The sequence below is a fragment of the Lycium ferocissimum genome, chromosome 8, assembly GCF_029784015.1.
Source record: "Lycium ferocissimum isolate CSIRO_LF1 chromosome 8, AGI_CSIRO_Lferr_CH_V1, whole genome shotgun sequence".
NCBI lineage: Eukaryota > Viridiplantae > Streptophyta > Magnoliopsida > Solanales > Solanaceae > Lycium > Lycium ferocissimum.
In genome coordinates this window covers 13,584,050-13,605,185 of record NC_081349.1, presented here as the reverse complement: position 1 = coordinate 13,605,185, position 21,136 = coordinate 13,584,050, and the positions used below count along the sequence as shown (strand labels likewise).

The 21,136-nt window shown below is 33.9% G+C and overlaps 1 long non-coding RNA gene across 1 annotated transcript; it reads left to right on the top strand.

The window, feature by feature from the left end:
* The first annotated feature begins 19,536 nt into the window (after window positions 1-19,536).
* LOC132066628 (uncharacterized) lies at window positions 19,537-20,260 on the top strand. Its single transcript, XR_009416889.1, has 2 exons — window positions 19,537-19,926; window positions 20,017-20,260. It is a non-coding gene; the product is annotated as an uncharacterized LOC132066628 (long non-coding RNA).
* The last annotated feature ends 876 nt before the right edge of the window (window positions 20,261-21,136 follow it).

Here is a 21,136-nt window from a genome sequence, read left to right as displayed (position 1 = left end):
GGTGACCGACTTTGAGGGGCAAAAACGGTATTATAAGTTTGGAATTTGGAAAAATACCAAGAAATAGAAGTTGTATATAATTGAATTATCTTTCCAACCATAGGTCGTGGGTTCCCAGGTGACGTCGGTACAAGGAGATATGGACATTTTAAGGTCGAAAGGTCAGTGGGCTATGCCCAACTCGGGACCAACCGGGTTGGCCCAAAAAAAAAAAAAAAAAAAAAAAAAAAAATTTAGGCCCAAAAGTGAGGTTGGCCGTCCATGGTGTAATGGCCCAAGCCCATGAGAATTTTCCATGTGGCAAATTAATATAAGGGATCATTTAAGTTGTCTTGAAACATTTAGAAACTTCAAGAAATAAGAGAACAAGAACAAAGAAGAGCAAAATAAAAGGGCCATACGGCCAAGCTCTTGAATTTTTGCCCCTTTGAAATCTTTCTCCAAAAATTATTTTCTTGTGATATTTCCACTAATTCAAGGGTCCTTTACAACTTGGTGTAGTTGTTTTGGAAGAAAGAGCACTTGTTTCTTCAAGTTGACAACTTGGTCAAGTGAAGAAGATTGTAAAAAAAAAAAAAGGTAAGAATCAATTCCTTTTTCTTATGTTATGAAGGTTTGTTTATGTTGTAGTATGTAGAAATGAGTAGAAATTATGGAAATATGGAAGTTTGCAAAGTGGGTATGTATGTAAGGGTGTAGTCGTGTATGTATATTGTTGTATATATAATATGAGTTGAATTTTATGTTGTATTCTAGTTGTGGTTATGGTGAAATTTATATTGGAAATGAAAGTTGAATGAATTTGGTTGAAGTTGGGAAGTGGGAATTATGGCCATGTGGTGTGGAGATAGAAATGGAAATGAATTAATTTTGTTTAATATGTTAGTTGTGTTGTTGTGATTCTTATAATGTAAATGAAGGTTAAATGGTTTAAGTTGGTATTGAATTGGAATGTAGAAGATTATGTCACTTGAGAATGATTTTGTGATATTATGGAAATGAAATTGTTAAGATGTAAATTATGATTATGGTTGATGAAATTGGAAGATGGAAATATGTTATGAATATGTATGTTGAAGATTAGAAGTTTTGGATGGATTATAGTTTTGGTGAAAAATTTATATACTTTGTATATTTTGTGAATATTTCGTAGAAATGATATGAAATATTTCCAAATTGTATTGTAATGATCTTGATTAGTAAATGAATATGAGAAGGTTGGTATTGATTTGAAAATGTGAAGTTGGAATGAAAACTATTACACTATGTTGGAAAGGAGACTAGTTATGCTATATTGTGTTTTGTGATGATTGTTGGTGTTGTTGGTGTTGTTGTTGAATTATTTTGGCCGAGTTAAATTCTCGGGGGTGCTATATGTATAGGGGAGATGCTGCCCAAATTTTTGTAGACAAGAATTGGTTAAGATTGAATTCTTAAAACCTTATGATTAATATTTGGTAAATATGACCAAATGTAGATTTTGGACGAAACGGGATTTGAATTTGGACAAGCGTAAAGGGCGAATAAGGTATGTAAAGCTATCCCTTTCCTTCGTTTGGCATGCCCTAGGTATACTAGGTTGAGATTCGAGCCTCGGGGACAATTCTGTTCATGGAAATCCGAGTTTGATTCTGGGTACTATTCATTCAATGTGATTGAACTAGAATCCTTATGTTTTGTTGGAAAAAAATAACTTAAACATCTTTAACTTTCACAAATGGAACCAAACTACTTTAAGACCTTCACCGGTGGTTCCATAAGGCTTAACGTCCGTAATTTCCGTACGCCACCTCGACGTGACCCGAGGTGGGCCCACAATTCCCGAGACCTAACTGTATTGCTCTATTTGGCCGATTTTCGTACAATAATTAAGGGTAAACTTTTGGCTATCATTCCGAGTTTGTTATGATTCGTATGCATTCTCTGGTATAAGTATCTGGAAATTCGGATGTAAGTGTTTTGCTTTGACTATTCTGATATAAATATTCCGATATAAGTATTTTGATATAAGCATTCTACGTTTAAATAATACATTATGAATGCTCGATAGTATGATGTGTTCGGTTCCCGGGTAATGTGGTATATGTCCGTCCCGGTTATAAATACCGTGTATATGGAGTATGATATGCCGATTATGGTATATGTCCTCTCTCGTATCCGTGGCCGGTTCGGAGTGATATCGTGGTATATGTCCGAATCTCCGATTACCGTGAACGGTTCGGTACCGTGGTATATGTCCGTCCCCGATTCAGTATATGGATTATGATGTGGGATTCCGGGTTCTGGTGGTATATGTCGGGTTCCGGGTACCGCGGAAATATATCTATGTTATGATGTGTTCGGTTTCCGTTCCGTGGTATACCGCGTCTGTGTTATGATGTGTCCGGTTTCCGTGTGGTATATGTCCCCGGGCACCGTGTGTATGTTATGATGTGTTGTGTTATGGTGACCATATTTCGTGCTCGTGCATGCCTTTGATTTGCACTATTTATGATCCGAAAGTAAGCGTTTTGATCTTACGGATAAGGTACGTATTTTTCGCACTTCGACTCGACCATGAATCCGTATATCAATCTTCCGCACCTCGATCATGATAAGGCTACGTCCGATATTTCGTACATCCGATTCCGATTGTGATTTGTTAGCCGCATTCCCGCATGTACCGGATTGGCTTATGATTCATTACGGTATTTACGGCTTTGCATACTCGTACATATTCCGTACCGACCCCCCGTTCTTCGGGGTTGCGTTTCATGCCGCGCGGTACACCCGGATGATATGAAGTTATTATAGCGGATGTTCGGCGAGTTGGCAAGCTCCATTTGCTCCTGGAGTGCTACCGAGTCAGAGTTTATACGTATGTTTTTTACGGATTGATGTTAGAGGCTTTGCAGACAGAGTCGTGGGTATAGTATGTCAGTTGTGTATGCGGCTTCATCAGCCGATATGTCCTTCTGTATTATGCGTTAAATTCTGTATGATCATAGATTCTGTTTGATTTGGAAAACATCGGACAAGAATATTTTGAGAGTTTACTGTGTATTTTATTTTATTTGATTTAAAAGCATAATAAGATTTTGTATGTCATAAAGGTCTGTGGGTTCACTCGGCTCCGGATATGGGGTCGGGTGCCCATCACACCCTAGTGGAATTGGGGTGTGACAGTCTTCTTCCAATTACAGTTCAGACAGATATAACTTAGAGAGGATTCCAAATCAGAATGGATTTCAGCGAGCCATAATTGAAAGTAACCTTGCTAATTTCTCTCTCTTTGTATGCATCTCTCTACTTTACAGTATTGAATTGAGGGGAAAAAGGGACAAAGCCTTACTGTATAATCCTCAGACACAGATTGAGTTCAGTGACCACCTCAACATTTTTCTCCTTGAATGCTGGCAATTCAGATTCCATGAATGCCCTGAAATAGTAGATACATACCTTAACATATGCCATAGAACTATATATATATATATATATATATATATATATTGATAATTAATTGTTAGACCATCTTATTTTACCAATCAAAAGTCACAATCTTTTCCTCTAATGACTATATTTTAAACTTCAAATAGGACTGAACACTTACATATGAAAAATTGCACTATGGTACACCAGCAATGTATCAACTTTTCTAGATATATACGAATTACCACAAACCACAAACTTACTTCTTAACTGATATGCAACATGGGAAAAAAGAGAAAAAAAAAAAAAAAAAACAACTTTCTTTTTATACGTAGATTGTGCTAACATACCGATTAAGTTTGAAAAAATTTCATTAGTCAATTTTTTAATCACAATTGTTAAGTGAGGTACTAACCTACTACTCCTAACAATTATCATAAGCAAATCCCTTTTAGAAGTTATTTCACCATATGTAAAAAAGTGGCTTCCAAAAATGCCATATTCAATAGTGGCGAAAACTATATTCATCAACATAGAATAAAAAGAAAGGTAGGTCTGAGTCCAATTACCCCTAGCTAATCCTGGGCACATGGCCTTCCACACAAAGCCATACTATATGTCACGAAAGTAAGCAGTTCCAGGCACTTTGATTTGTTTTAGAGAATGAAACTCTTCATGACCAGTTGAATGTTCAGTCAAGTTCTAGCTTGCACTGACAAAATTTTGATGCAACAGTCAAGCGACAACTACAGGCAGCACTATAAAGCAGTTATAAATCTATGCTTGTCAATTATGTAGGTTGGATGTATCTTATCCAGACGTTGTGGCGTAATTATTTTGTCATAACAGCTGCTCAATAAAACGCTAAATAGTTGCAAGAGTAGTTTTCCTTTATTTCCAGTCATAAAATACTGCAATAAATAGCACATGTGGCCAAAATTTCGTCTAGTTCTAATTATAAAGGGACCATATGTTTCAGATTGGAAAGAAATCCTAAGGGTAGTTCTGCTTGATACCACATAATGCACATGAAAAATTATAGTAATGTTTGTGAAAATAAAATGAGTATTTTAAACCATACATATCCAGAATAGTATGCTTGAATTCGACGGTCCCATTAACCATCACACTATATTTCAGATCAATTGTAGTGACTGCATACCAATTCTAAAAAAAGTTTCAATAACACATATCAATTGGGAGACAAATAATAGCGGAGCAGAGGTAGAAATTATTATCAGGATTGTTCTGCAAATTCACATCACAAGATTTTCAAAAGAACACCTTAATTTTCCAGATACTTCACTGGCCATTTTCCCCAAAGTAAGTTTTTAAAATTCGCAATCTGTATAAGAAGGAAAAAAAAAAGAGAAGGAAAGCAGATGCATTTTTTTCTTTCTTCTACATTATTTAACAAAAAAAAAAAAAAAAAAAGAACGAATTTGAAACTTTAGTTTGCTAATTTCAATACTCATGAAGTAGCTTTCTAAAACATTGAATTCCTATAGCCTAATATACAATCAATTTATGTTAGCAGAGAAGTCAAGTAAAACATACCAATGAACTCTCAAAAGTCAGATAGCTCCAACTTTTCCTCAAGCTAGTTCTCTCAGACGAAAGCATGTAAGAATCTGTGAAAATATGTTAATAGTCCACACTTGCAAAGCTAAGGTTTATGGAGGATTATATATGTATTATTTTCTACAAAACACATGCTAAACTGCTGGTTATGCTAGTTCTCCACCATCCATCTTTGAAGTTTTTTTAGTTTTTATTGTGTGTTTTTGTCTTTATTCATTTCTTCTTTTCTGATAGAAAGATTAACTTTAGCTACACACTAAGCTGGTGCCCAATATGTACAGCAAATAGGATTTGCAGAAACAATTATCAGGATTTTTCTACAAATCTACATCACGAGATCCTCAAAAGAACACCTTAATTTTCCAGATACTTCATTGGTCATTTTTCCCTAATTAAGTTTTTAACAATCTAAATCTATATTAGAACGAAAAAAGGGAAGGCAAGAAAATGTATTTTTTCATTTTCTACATGTAAAAACAAAAAAAAAATTGAAAGGTAAAGTTAATACCTTGAGTTTTGTTTGAAGGGTTAAAACCATTATTATACCAGTTTCCTTCTGGGAGTGGCCTTACCGGCCCCACATGAAATTCTTATGGAGTACACCAAACAATTAATGGAGGTTGGGAATGAATTATGTGAAAATTACTGTGCTTCTGGTCTTCTTAAGATAATGTTTTCAGTAGTTGAGCCATGTGTTTTGTCTAAGCAAGGCTTGAAACTTCACTACAACATTTTGAAGTTGCAAATGTTTGAGATATCATTCAGAATTCTCATGAGAAAGAAGACATTAAATTGGAAAATCAAAATAGTCTTTCGTTCTTTTACTCAGCAAGCTATACATAGTTAGAAATTATCATGAACCAACAAAGTGTCCTATATTTAAAATGAAATGCAAACCACATTTTTAGGTAAAGTCTTTTGCGATGACAAATCTCCAATGCAAGCACTCCTGGAGACATTACTTGAAATGTAAAAGAACTATACACCTAGACCTATAAAAGGAACTAAAGCAAACAAAAAGAAAAGAATTGGAAAGAGAAATTCATAACAACAAAATTCAGTATACAGTGTTAATGAATCAGATTCTTTAAAAGAAGAGTCTCCAGGGGCAGAATCTAGTTTCCAGTGTGGAGAAGTTTCATAGAAAAGAATGCAGAGATGGGCCAGGAGTTCAACTTTCTCCCTAACTCTAAAATCCGTTCCACAAATGATTCAACTCTATTATGTCACAAGTAGAGTTGCTGTCCTTTTTCACGAGTGTATTAGGCGTTAAATAATACTTGATGCAATTACAAACTATTATATATTTACTTTACTCAAAATGTTTTTTTTCTTGTGATCAGCTCGTCATAACCACACACTACTTAAACCTCTCTTATCAACTATGGATTCAAAATTTGGGGAAAACCACTTAATATGCTGAAACATTTAGAATTACGGATTTGTAGATTAATAATGTGGTGATAACACCTTATTGCCGTCACCAATATATCTTTGTGTAAGCATTCCTAAACCTTAATTCTCAGTTAATTAGAATTGTAAAAGATATATTAGTACACAACACGCAGTATTATATTTGCTTAATAGTTTCTCAACCTTACACCTCAGTTAATTCAAATTTTAGAGAACATATGAGCACATATTACACATAACATCGCTTCAAGTTTATAAAAAGAGGGACATGAAGAGTAGAGTATACCCAGACTTTTCTTTCTCTGATTATCTCCGATGGTAAGATAAGAAGTAAGAAGAAAGGAAGAGTGTTTATGAATAGCCCTTTTCAATTCCATTGCGCGGAATCGACCCACACAGAAAGAAAAAGCGCAGAGCCCCAAACTTACCTGTAGGTCCGCTAATGTAAATTGAGTTGAGCCTGAATTGGTGAACCGAAGTAATAACATTGTTTACTATGAAGAAAATAACTTTCATTAACAAAAGGTTTGCAATTTATTAAGTAATTATTTCAAATTGCATATAAGCGTCAAATAATAGGAAACAGTGCACTTTTCGTCTTTCTTTTTAAGAATTTAGAGAACCTACTTCCAAAACATTGTATGAGTAGGTAATATGTTGTACATCACATATGGGACGAATGATTGACAGTAATGAACAATATCATAAGGGAAGCAAAGTCGCAGGAGAATACAGCATAAAAGCTAGGACCTTTGAACTGAAAAGAACCAATGTCGAACAGACATCATCACTTTAATGTAATGCTAGAACTAATCATGGAAAAATTAATAGCAAATTATGAAAACACGGGCAAAAGTTACTCCTTTTAAAAAATTGCCAAGTAATCCGTAAGTGCGAAAATTGTTATATGGGCAAAACCTCAGGTTTTCTGGTTGCCTATACTGATATAGAGACAACTTTGCGATGACAGAAATAAAAGCATCCACACAATTATCTTACCACTTTATACATGACCACTTCCTTGACTGCAACGTGCATCCAACCGCTGGGTGCGCACAATGATCAAGAACTGATTGAGATGAATGTAGAAAGGAGCATTTGGAATTGAGTTGGATTTTGATTTCCTCTTATTCTTAGCTATTTCCTTTGCGGCTTGGTTCCGTAAATAAACGACCGCCGACGAAGAGACCTTGCCGCAGCTCTTACTATTGCCCTTGGCCTTTAATTATCCGGGAACCTTCGACGCCTCCGCTGATTCTTTTGTTTCAGGAGTTCCGTTTTTCATCACTTTTACAGTGGCATAAAGATAAAGTCGTGTAGAAGAATTTCAAAGGCGGGATGGACTTTGAACCCGGGAAGAAGAGTAAGATTTCTATGCATAGTGATATTATTAGCAAGAACAGGTAGAATAGGAAGAACAGTGAAATAAGGGAGTTTTGGTCAAGTTTTTTTTTTTTTTTTTTTTCTTCCAATTGTCGTACCTTTTGCTCTACAGACGCAAAGTAGCCGAAGCGGCATTTAGTTGGCCGGCGCCAAGTGTTTTAGGCGTGGGAAAAGTGCATTTAATTGTCTAAAAATTGCAAAAAAAAAAAAAAGATAAATATGATTTTAAGTTCGTGCGTCGGCGGGGGCGCATGTCATGTCTCCGCAACAATTATATATATATATATATATATTAGTTGACTTAACCGCGCTTCGCGCAATAATAAATCATATCATTGAACTTTAAAAGTAAAATAGTAAACTATCCGGTAAAAACAAAAATTCTTAATATTCTTTTTATTTTCAAATTCTAAATAGATTGATATGGCGAAACTATTTTTTATTTAAAAAACATTTAAAAGGAAGAAAGAATCAAGGAAATTTGATCTTTTTATGTGCAATGTTAATAAATTTAAATAAATTGTTTTTTTCATTTTGTACATTTGATATGTGCGTAAAAGTACTAATTTATTTCCGTATCATTAGAGAATTAAATTTTAAAGCTTTCAGAATTAAAATTTAAATATAAAGACGAATGGAGTTTATACTTTTCTTTCTTTTTCCGTCTTCTTTCCTTTCTTGCGTCCCTATAGTTGTTCATTTCTTAATAAAATGGCTATTTTATAGCCCTTCTCTTCTTCCCTTATCTTCTTGTCACCATTCATAAACAACCACCTTTTTACTCTAAAATAATTTCATTTCATCCTGCATATCATTAAATATATTAAAATATTACGAATTCAAAAAAATGTACGTATTTCTCTTGAAAATTCCTCCTAAAAATTCTATGTGCACATAAAAAGTGAAGAAAATCCATAGGAGTTAAGATATAAATTTTAAGCTTCGGGATCTTTGAAAAATATCTTACCGTTTATTCCCCTGAATTGATTTTAACATTAGAATCAGTAAAAAATGAATTAAAAAAAAATAGGCAAGAAAAAGAAAAACAACAGCAAGAAAATCAAAGAAGAATAGTTAATTGAGGAAGGATATAAGATGAGAGATTAAAAGGAGCTACAGAAGAACTACAAAATGACGTAAACTTTTAACTCAATAGATAAACCACGATTAAAGAAAATTGTTTCCATTCCATATTAATACCGCATTGATTATACATTGAATTCAAAGGAATGGAGGAAGAAAGAAGTAGAAGAGGGAGAGTAATTGAGAGAATAAAGGATACCCGCTTTTAACATTACGCGGTTGTTATAATTTTTATAGTAATTGATTGTGCTATTTTCTTCAAAAAATAAAATTACTAAATTCTTTTTATATTAGTTTTTATTTAGTAGAGTTCATAGTATATGCATTAATAATTTTGTTATATTATCTATGCAATATTAGTAGAATTAGTTATGTGAAAGCTGAATGACAATTGTGTTTTGTCAACTATAAGCATATCGTTTAAGAAAATTATTTATAAACATATTTTATATGGACGAAGTAATTCTAACGCAAATTAATTTTCATATGAATTTAGTTTTTCCTTAAGATGACGTTTCAAGAAAGATATTAAAACCCAAGCATGTGGAGCTTGTCATATAATTAACTATTAAAATAAGGATCTCTCCCTCTTTCGCACTATCCTTTAAAAATAAGAGAAAATGAGATCTTTTACCCTCTTACAATTTGAATAAATGAAAATGGCCTTTTCAGATCTCTTATGTGTAAACATGAAGATCTCTCGTAAAAAGGACATAAAACTAAAAACATTTTGTAAGTGAGCTATAAAATCATTTCTCTCTTTAAATAGGCACCAAATTTCATTTTACAACAATTTTTGATACTCTTTTTCATAATGGATCTTACACCTTCCCTCTAATCTTTCCATCTAGAAAAAAACTGAAGCTACAACCAAGAAAAAAAAAATGAAGATTAATTAGAACTTAAATTGGAAAAAGTAGTGATAAACAGAAGTAGGTCATACTTTGTTTCTGGAAAATGAATGATACCATCTCCAGATTGTCAGTAGTTGTTAAAACTAACCACTTCATGCAAATTTTATACGACAAAAATGAAACATGTATTGAAGGGAAAAAGGAGCAAAACACAGTGAGGAAGATGAAGAACTGAGGAAGAAATGAGATAGGAAAAATGGAGAGAATCTTGTGTAATTTTATTCCATCAAACTTGTGAATGAATCTGTACAATGCCATATACATAAACACTATAGCTATTGACAACTAAGCACTAAGCATCTAATCATGGAGTATTAACTCCTACTAACTAACTAATCATCATCCTAACAGCTTATTATCTTTACACTCCCCCTCAAGTTGAGGGATGAAATACATTCAGCATACCCAACTTTCACACCTAATCATCATGTAATTGCCTCCCCAGTCTTTAGTCAATATATCTGCTATTTGCTCTTTGCTAGGAACAAAGTTCTGATGATGCCCTGCGGTATCCTCTCCCTTATAAAATGACAATCTCTCTCTATGTGTTTAGTTCTTTCATGATACATAGGATTAGAAGCAATTTGCAAGCAGCTTTGCTATCACATTTCAGTTCCATTGGTAATTCTAACTTTAGTCCTAATTCTTTCAGCAAGCCTTCTAGCCACACCAACTCTGCAACTGTGCTTGCCATGGCTCTATATTCAACCTCAGCTGAACTTCTAGACACTGTGCTTGTTTTCTTGATTTCCATGAGATTAGAGAGTCTCCCAATTTGATGCAAAATCCTGTAACTGACTTCTTGACAACAAATAAGATGCCCAGTCAGCATCACAGCGTCTTTGTGATCTTATTTGATTGTTTGTTGGTCATCAGTAGTCCAAGTCTAGGATTACCTTTTATGTATCTTACCACATTCAAAGCAGCTTCATAATGTGACATCTTTGGAGCATGCATAAACTGGCTTAGGTGTTGTATTACATAAGAAATGTCTGGTCTTGTAGTTTCCAAGTACAACATTCTCCCAATAAGTCTTTGATATATCCCTTTGTCTTCATGTTCCTTGTCTTGCAGTTTCTTGTCATTTCCAATGTCAAAAGCCTTGTCATATTCTATGCTTGTTAAATTCTGATTCTATTCTAAAGAAGTACCAGCTGGCTTAGCACCTCCTAAACCACACTCTGAGACTAATTCCAATGCATACTTCCTTTGATTCATGAGTATTCCTTTAGTTGACCTGGCAAATTCAATCCCAAGAAAGAATCTCAGATTTTCTAAGTCCTTCATCTTGAAACTGTGATCCAAAATATCTTTAGCTTTTTGAATTAATGTGATGCTGCTGCCTGTAGTAAGAAGGTCATCCACATATACTAGGATGATTACAATGTCAGTGTCACATGTTTTGGTAAACAAAGAATAATCTAATTTACTTTGATGGAAACCAGACTGCACCAAGGCATTTGTCAACTTCATGTTCTATTGTCTGCTAGCCTGTTTAAGTCCATACAGTGATTTGAGTAGCTAGCATACCTTGAACTCTCCCTGGCTATCAAATCCCTGAGGCAAAGACATATATACTTCTTCATGTAAGTTACCTGCAAAAAGGCATTACAAATATCCATTTGAAAAATGGGCCAAGAGGACTGAGCAGCAAGTGAAATGACACATCTGACAGTGACCATCTTCACAACGGGAGGAAAAGTGTCATGGTAGTCTAAACCTTCTTGCTGAGTAAAACCTTTGGGAACTAATCTTACCTTGTATCTCTCAACAGTACCATCAGTTTTGTACTTCACCTTGTACACCCATTTGCAACTAATGGGCATCTTTCTTGCAGGTAAGTCAACAACATCCCAAGTATGATTGTCAATGAGGGCCTGTAACTCAAGGTTCATAGCTTGAACCCAAGCTGGATCCTGAGCAGCTTGAGAAAAGAAGTGGGCTCAGAGATAGAAGAATAAGAGTTGAGACAAGAAATATAGGATGGAGATAAAGAGGAGTAAGAAATGGAATCGGAGATGGGGTAAGGAGTAGAGGAGGAAGAAAGGTGAGCATAATTTGTAAGCCATACAGAAGGTTTGTGAGGTCTGCTAGACTTCCTAGTAGGAACAGTAGTGGGACAAGGAGGTGGAGGAGGAGAAGGGGCAATACTAGGTGAAGGAATATTAGGTGAAGCAGCAGGTGGAAGAGAGGAAGGACTAGGAATAGGAGATATAGGTGAAATAGAAGAAGAATCAAGAACAGGTGAAATAGGTGTAAGAGTAAGAATATGAGAAACAGGTGGATTAGAAGATATATATGAAAAAGGAAAATCAAAGTCATGAGGGTCCAAAGCTGGATAAGTGAAAGGTGTAGGAGCTAAAAAAGATGATTTGGGATATTTGAAAGGGAACACTGTTTCATGAAATACTACATGCCTATTGACAAAGAAGGAACCAGTAGAGATGTTGTATAATTTGTAACCCTTTTGAGTGTCTGAATAACCCATGAAAATAGAAGGAGTTGCTTTGGGTGAGAATTTGTCTGAGTAGCGGGGTGTAGTGGCATAACAAAGACAACCAAACACCCTTATTTGAGTAAGAGAAGGATGAGTACCATGAAAAACTTCAAAAGAGGATTTGCCTCCTAGAATGCTAGTTGGTAATATGTTAATAAGGTATACAGCTGTAGAATGCATTCCCCCCAGAATTTTAAAGGTGCATAAGCTTGAAACTTGTATAAGCTTGAAACCTAAGTGCGCTGGCTATTTCAAGAAGGTGTCTATGCTTTCTTTCAGCCACCCCATTCTGTTGAGGTGTATGGACACAAGAGATTTGATGAATAATACCAAGAGAAGAAAACAAAGTATTGCAATATGTATTGAAAAATTCCAAACCATTATCAGACCTAATGGTCTTAATAGAAGCAGAGAAATGAGTTTGGATTAAAGCAACAAAATTCCTGATCAAAACAACAGTGTCACTTTTTATTTTCATTAAGTACACCCATGTCATCCTAGAAAAGTCATCTACAGTGGTAAGAAAGTACTTGAAACCATTATTAGTGTCCTGCCTATAAGGACCCCAAATATTTATATGTACAAGCTCAAAAGGAAGAACAGACTTCTTAGTCTTTGAGGGGAAAAGGGATCTAATTTGTCTTGCTAATGGATAAACAGTACAATGAAATGATTCTTTTGTAACTAAGTCTTTTATTGAAGGAATTCTGAGAAGAACTGAAGTAGATGCATGACCCAATCTCTGGTGCCATATAGAATATTGTAATGATTGTGTGGAGGATAGGCAATGAGGAGTAAGAGGTCTTTGCAGAGTTGAGAGCAGATGTTTGGACAGGTGGTGGTTGCTTGGTAGGCTGAAGTAGATAAAGCCCATCCTTCTCCTTACCAATCCCTCTCACTCTGCCAGCGCATAGGTCTTGAAAGAGACAAAATCAGGATAGAAAGCAACCATGCAATGTAATGCTTTTGTTAGCTTAGCAACAGAAAGAAGGTTGTATTGAAAATTGGGGACATAAAGCACATTCTGTAAGATATCATCCAATAGAGATATTGTTCCAACATGTGTGACACTAGTTGTGTGTCCATTTGGAAGGTGGATTTTGCTGGAATTAGGAAGAAATGGATCTAAATGAAGTAACAAGTGCAATGTTAAAACCATATGGTTAGAAACCCCTGAGTCAATCACCCATGGTTGTGTTTATACAACTGCAGAAGAAGAAAAGTTGAGACATATACCTGCCATGTTGACTGCTGCATTAGTAGGAACTGAACCTTTAGTGGAATCCTGATTAATGAGATGTAGCACTTGTTGGTACTGATCTTGAGAAAGTTGAGGTGCTCCACTTATGTTCACAGGAGGAAATGATGGACTAGGTGAAGGAGCAGGAGCAGTCATATGTGGTGGAGGTGAGATACTTGGTGAAGCAATGTTTCCAGAAGGCAAGTTATATGTTCCCTCAGCATATTGCGCATTATTGATTATATGGTGAAAATTGTCTGGTCCTTCATCATATTGTACATTGTTTGCTCTAGAATGAGGCCTAGGATTCCCATAATTTTGTTGCTTGTTTGGAGGCTTCTTCTTGTGGATTTTATAGTGAGGTGGATACCCAATCAATCTATAGCAACCTTTCTTAGTAGGACCATAAAGCTTACAATGATCACATAATTGGTCTGAACTCTGCTGGTAATTTTGCTGAAATTTGTTAGGTTGTTCTAAGTTTTGGTGGTAATTTTGCTGAAATCTGTTAGGTTGTTCTGAGTTTTGGTGGTTTCTGTTGTGTTGTATGGTAGCTAAAGCAGTTGGATCATGTAAGTGCAAATTATGAAGAGGCAATGACTGAGATATCATGTTAGACTGTATCCTTTGGCTCTCATCTTGCATAATCATGTTGTATGCTTGATTCAGTTTTGGACTTGGTACTGTCAATAGGATTTGACTACGAGACTGAGCATAAGTTTCATTAAGGGCCATGAGGAACTGCATTAAGCATTGCTGCTTAATGTGTGCTGTGTATTCCTTAGATTTATTACACTCACAAGCAGGCATGGGTACCAAAGGCAAATACTGTCAAACCTCTCTATAACAGCATCGTTGGGTCCGAATTTTTTTGGCTGTTATAGAGAATTGTTGTTATACATCTATAACAACATTTGCCATTTAAATAATAATTGGCTGTTATAGCAAAAAAGATGCATAAAATCTATTTTTATTTTTATTTTTTAATGTTGTAAAGAAATAACAAATTATTTAAATTTTAAATCTCAAAGATATGAATGCTTCACTAACTAAACAATAAAGAAAGTTAATACAATTTCAATAAATTCATTACTGTGTACAAAGTTTTAAGCTCTATGGCACTCATTTTAAACCTACAGTACTTGAAATTAAATTCTTTCAAGATGATGGGAGAAATTTATAATTGTAGCTTGTTTCATAGAATCCAATCTCTTAATGGTGATATAACACTTGAATTTACGAAGATTTGCGTCTAAACTTTCAGCAAACGGGTATCCAATTGCTTTCCCTTGAAGGGAATCTAAGAGTTGAACCGTTGAATCTTCTAACCCAGTCTAAGTAACAAGAGGTTGAGGTTCTTCGTCAGCACTTTCATTGTCGTCTTCTACTCTTGTTCTTCCACTCCAATGACATGGGCAATAATCTCTTCATCGGTGAAAGCTTCAATGATAGGAAGTGTTGCATCAAGCTCCACATATGTATTCATATGTAATATTCTATCATAAATATAATATACTAAAGTATCAAATTAAATGTTTGGTCAAAATCTATAGTACTTATTAGTGGTAATCATAGATGGTCTATTTTTATATAGATGGTTAATAATTATATTACCAAAAAAAGCAGATAACTGTTATATAGGGGGTAATTTTACAAAGAGCATAGTATTGGTTATTGCTGTTATAGGTAAAATGCTGCTACAGAAAAGTAAAATATAACATAAAAAATCGATTCCGAAAAATCTTAGCTGTTATAGAGAGGTGCTGTTACATGGATGCTGTTATAGAGAGGTCTGACTGTATTCATCCCAAACATTCTTCAGTCAAGAAAAAAACTCAGAAACAGAACTGGTTCCTTGGTTCATGGTATAAATTTCACGATGTAACTGATAGATTCGAGTGAGATTACGTTTGTCAACTCGTTCCTTCAAATCAACCCAAACACTATGTGCATTTGATGAATATCTAATAACATGTCCCAAATCCTTCGAAACAGAATTGGTAATCCACGATAGAACAAACGCATTACACCTATCCCATTCATGAACCAAGTTATCTTTGTATTGATCTCTACGACATTTTCCATCAATAAACCCTATTTTATTTTTGGAAAGTTATGATACTTTCATCGAATTACTCCATGTAGTATAGTTTTCAATTCCAGTTAATTATTGAGGGATTAGAATGCTACCTGGTGTATCAGAAGGGTGTAAGTAAAGTGGACTTCGAGGATGTATGTCGGTGAATTTCTCCATTGTTGAGTTTGATGTATTAGTTTTAGAACCATCTCCAACCTCGGTAATCGCCATTTGAGATCGAAAGCAAGCTTCACTGGTTCTTCAATGGCAGAATTAATGGAATCAGGTTTAAGGGTGAAAGGAAATTTTTTTGAAGAAGGAATAACTCTCGATTTCAATTGCGATGTTTATACCTTCACTGAGCTCGTAAAAACAAGGCTAATTGATCTATGGCTCTGATACCATGTTGAAGGGAAAAACGAGCAAAACACAGTGAGGAAGACGAAGAACTGAGGAAGAAATGAGATAGGAAAAATGGAGAAAATCTTGTATAATTTTATTCCATCAAACTTGTGAATGAATCTATATAATGCCATAGATATAAACACTACAGCTATTGACAGCTAAGCACTAAACATCTAATCATGGAGTATTAACTCCTACTAAATAACTAATCATCATCCTAACAACTTAACTAACTATGTACAACTCATACTTGCACACTCAAGGTACAAGTCATATAAGCAGCTTATTATCTCTACAACATGAAAGAAATATTACTATTATGTAAGAATTAAGATACTACGATACATATGTAAATTTAAAAAGTAAAAATACCTAATTGTCATTGGAGGACTTGGATTTGTTTCGTCCGAATGGATCATTAGGAAAGGTATCAATAACATGAAGCAAACGAAAACAGGAAGCAATTAAACACTGTCACATTCTCAATAAAGGGGGATTGAAAACATGATATTAAAACACAAAATTGGGATTCACCTTTGAGCACCATCTTAGTTGGTACTATTTATAGTAGAACACTAAATGTGAAATTATGAGAATACGAGAAAAAGGGGAAGTGAGAAGGTATTTTAACTGATATGCAATTATAATGCTCATTGAAGTGTAATAAAAGCGTTTAATGCTACGTGGGTGGTGGGTGAGCCTTTTGTTAATTCTATTAGTTAGTAGATTAATTATTGTGTTATTATTATATAGAGAAATGGAGGGAAAATATCAAAAAAAAAGGAGAGAAAAAAAATCAGAATGGTGGCCATAGAGAGGTGTCACATCACCTTATTTATCTTTTTAGCTTTATATTATATATAGATATTTGTCACAACCCAAAATTTTAATAATAAGTGATCGACACCAATTACCCGGATCGAACGAACCCAATGTAACATAAAACATATTAAACCTATCAGCAATATCTATAGGTCATGATTCTTATTTATCTCTTAGGTCATGATTTTTATTTATCTATGTTCCCAAATTTTTGCCTTTTTCTTCTTTATTTCTCTAAATAAATTGTCTCAACATAAATTTTTATAAAATTTCACTTATAAATTCTTCATTATGAGTTTTAAATAATAAATAAATTCTATACACATAATAATGACTTGATTCTTTAAGTCAGGGATGGAGCCGGTACAAGAAGGTTCACTTGAACCCCCCCTTCGGTGAAAATTTACACTGTATTTATGAGGTTATTTTTTTTTAATGTATATAGTAGATATTGAATCCTCTTGACTTTTTCGTGGGTTTACTTCTTTATATTTTTTAACCCTCTTAGTGAAAATTGTAGCTCCGTCACTGGTGGTAATTATATTATGTATTTTCTCCGTCCCAATTTATTTGGTGGTGTTTGATTGAATACATAGTTTAAGAAAGAAAGAAAGACTTTTGAAACTAGCTGTCTAGATAAGTCATAAATATTTGTGCGCCACAAATCATCTTATTAAGGATAAAATAGGTATTTTAAAGTGAACTTTTTACTAAAGATAGAATGTATTATTCTTTTTCAAAAAAAAAAAAAAAAAAGTGTCACATATAGGAAGTAATTACTAGCAATAAGTTTTCATTTCTCCCTTGAGAATTAGATAGTGTAATTGCTTTTCCACAATTTAGGGCCTGTTTGGAAAGCCACCTGGTAATTGGAATGGGTGTAATTACTAGGGTAGTAATTACACAGCCTAGTAATTACACAGTAGTGTAATTGCAACGATCTGTTTGTTTGTCATAACATAATTAGAGTATAATTACAAGCGTGTTTTTTGTTTGCAAAAGTGTAATTACACAATTAGTTTAATTTTAAAATAAAATTTAATTATAAAAAATTTAAAATTAATATTTAAAAAATATTTGCCTTTATAAATGATATTAAATTGACTCATTTTTTCTTGAAAACATATTAATTAATAATCATATATTTGTAACTAATATTGTAAAAAATAATTGATATATATATATATTTTTAGATTAATTATAAAACTTAAAAGAAGATTTTTTTTGTGAGAACTTCATGGATTGAATGTTTGATAAAAAAAAAATATTTATAAATATAATGTCATAACATTATTCAAATGTTTGACACAAAAAATCCATCAAATGTAAGTGAAAAATAAACAACATACAATGTGAAAGCAAATAACTTAAAATTCAAAATATAACCTAAATTCAAAATCCAAAAGAAAAAGTTTAACATAATACTCTTATGTCAAATTTCAACATTACATAAATAAGTTCCAACGTAACTTAAGTAAATAATTCAAAAGAAAGGGAAAATATAAGTCTATACTTCATTCACAACGAAATTCTACTTTAATAACGTCACTTGCTATATGTCAAGTTTGCTAATGACTCATTCTTTCCAATATTAAGAGGTGTAGTTTCAAAAATTAGAATAATAACACAATTATGCTAAATGAATAAAATAAAAAAATAAAAAAATACCAGCAATTACGTGAAACCATAAGAAGTAATAGAAGAAAGGAAATGAAAAATAAATAATATAAAAAGAAAAATACATTTTAAAAACTATAAATACTTAAAAAGTAAAAATAAAAAAGAAATTAAAATAATAGAAATAACAAATAAATTAAAAATCAAAAGAAATTAAAATATTAGAAATAAAAAATAAAAAGAATAAAAAGAAACAAACTAAAAAGTAGCCCTGTAATTACAGGTGTAATAACACCCAATTCTCAGTTCCCCCTTGAGAATTGAAAAGTGTAATTACACCTTCTCAAGTATACTCAATTCCCACCTAACTGTGTAATTATTTGCTAAAACAAACAGGCCAAAATGTATAACTATACGCAATTCCAATTACCTCGGTGGCTTTCCAAACAGACCCTTAGTTCATGTGGCCAAGTAATCCAGAGGCGAATCTATGTGCAAAAAATGGGTCACGTGAACCCATGGTCGCCCAACTAAACTTGGTATATTATGTATATAATCCTTAAAATATATCTAATACTAACTGAAGGAACACATGCTCAAACTAGACTGAGTGGAGTACTGGTTATGTGTTGGGTTTAATCCTCTAAGGTTGTGGGATCGAATTCTACTAAATGCACTTTTGCATCTTTTTTTTAAAAAAAAAAAAAAAAAAAAAATTCTAAATGAACTCATCCTCTTGAAATTCTGGATTCGCCTATGAAGTAATCAAATAAGGAAAATTTACTTGCCATAGCTACCTCTAAGACTTATTTATGAATACTAACAACCTTATTTTTTATTTAATTTTTGTAGCTTTATTTTTCCAAAATTACATATCATAATCGGTCCAATAACTTTTGAAATACATGTACCTCTCTATTCTCCCTCACTACATATTTAAGAATTATCATCTTCTCCAAACCCTAAAAAAAATTCTCTCTCTCTCTCTCCCCTTCCCCTCCGCCTGCCTCTCTCTCTCTCCCTTTCTCTATCTCCGGCCTCTCTTCTCCTTCGACCAAACTTCGTGAGGCAGGCGGCGTTAAAGCTCATAGCAACATCGTTGTTGCATAAGTTGTTCTTTGCTTCCTAGTCGAATAACAACCATGACTTTACTCCGGCGGCTGCTAAAGCCGTCGATGTCGCTGCCATTGCTCCTGTTGTTGATGATGATGAGGTGGCAGCGACGATGGTGGAACGACGCCAAATCTGAGAATACACTCAGATCTGAAAAAGAGGGAGCAGTGGATTTCACCGGAGCCACCACCACCACCACCATTATTACTACCATCTCCATCTCCAAACTCGAAAAAAACCTTAAGGTTCTAGTTCTTCAGATCTGAACTCCATATGCTTCATGTATTAATGGTTTTTGGTGGTGGTTCGGTATGGTTTTTGGAGTGGAGGAGGACAGTGGTGGATCGAAGAAAGGCAGTGGAGGAAGGAGGAGGTTTTTTCCAGTTTGTTGTGGTGGTTCAGTAGGGTTTTTGGAGTGAAGTAGGATGGTGGATCGAAAGAAAGGCGGCGGAGGAAGGAGGAGGGTTTTTCCAGTTGTTGTGGTGGTTCGGTAGGGTTTGTGGTTGTGGTGTTTCAGTATATTTCTGTATATTTCGCTATATTTCAATGTACTGTTTCAGTATATTTCTGTATATTTCAGTGTACTGTTTCAGTATATTTCGCTATATTTCAATGTATTTCTAATTTATGAAACAATTTCTGATACATTTCATTGTATTCTATTGTATATACGCATACTACAATTTTATATTTCTTAAACAATCAACCATATTTCATTGTATTCCAGTGTATATTTTTCTGTATTTGGAAGTATTTCTAAAAGATTGGAATGGAGTAATTTGGAGAGAGAAACGTGAGTTGTTACGAAACTTCAGCCGTTATGCGTGATATATGGTTGATTTAATTTGACTTACCATTTAAAATGAAAGAAGAGAATATGTTCCATAAATACAACCTATTTTTACTCTGCCAAATTTTGTATTTTCGTGTATTTCAAAAACGCGAAATACAACCGAATACAACAAAAACCAGCAAAAAACTTTTGAATGGAGTGATTTTGATAGAGAGACGTTAGCTGTAATGGAACCTCATGAGGTTTGCGTGAATCATGGAACCATTAATACAAATTACCATATAATTTGAAAAAGATTTTTATTGCCATAAATATAGCCTTTTTTTACTCAACGACCACGTATTTGTTCGTATTTCACTCAGTATTTCAAAAACGCGAGACACACGCAAAATAGCCAAAAGCAGCTACGAATTGTAAATCTTCAACTTATAGCTATAACTTGTTAGAAGCTGTTAAAAGGTAGTTATTTGTGTAAGTTTTACATCAAATAATTACATAGGATTAGACTTAGAGCCTGTTTGGATGGGCTTAAAAAAAGCAGCTTATAAGCTGCTTTAGATAAGTTAAGCCAAACAAGCTCAATTAATTTTTTGAGCTTATTTTAAGCATAAAATGACTTTAAGCTGGCCAGCCAAATACTCAAAAAAGCTGAAAACAGCTTATAGGCAACTTATAAGCCAATCCAAACGGGCTCTTAAATCCAATTACAAATGACTTTTCCAACCGGCGCTAAGAAAACCCACATTTCCAGCAATGTCATAATTTCTTCTCCTTCTACTTTTGCCACTTG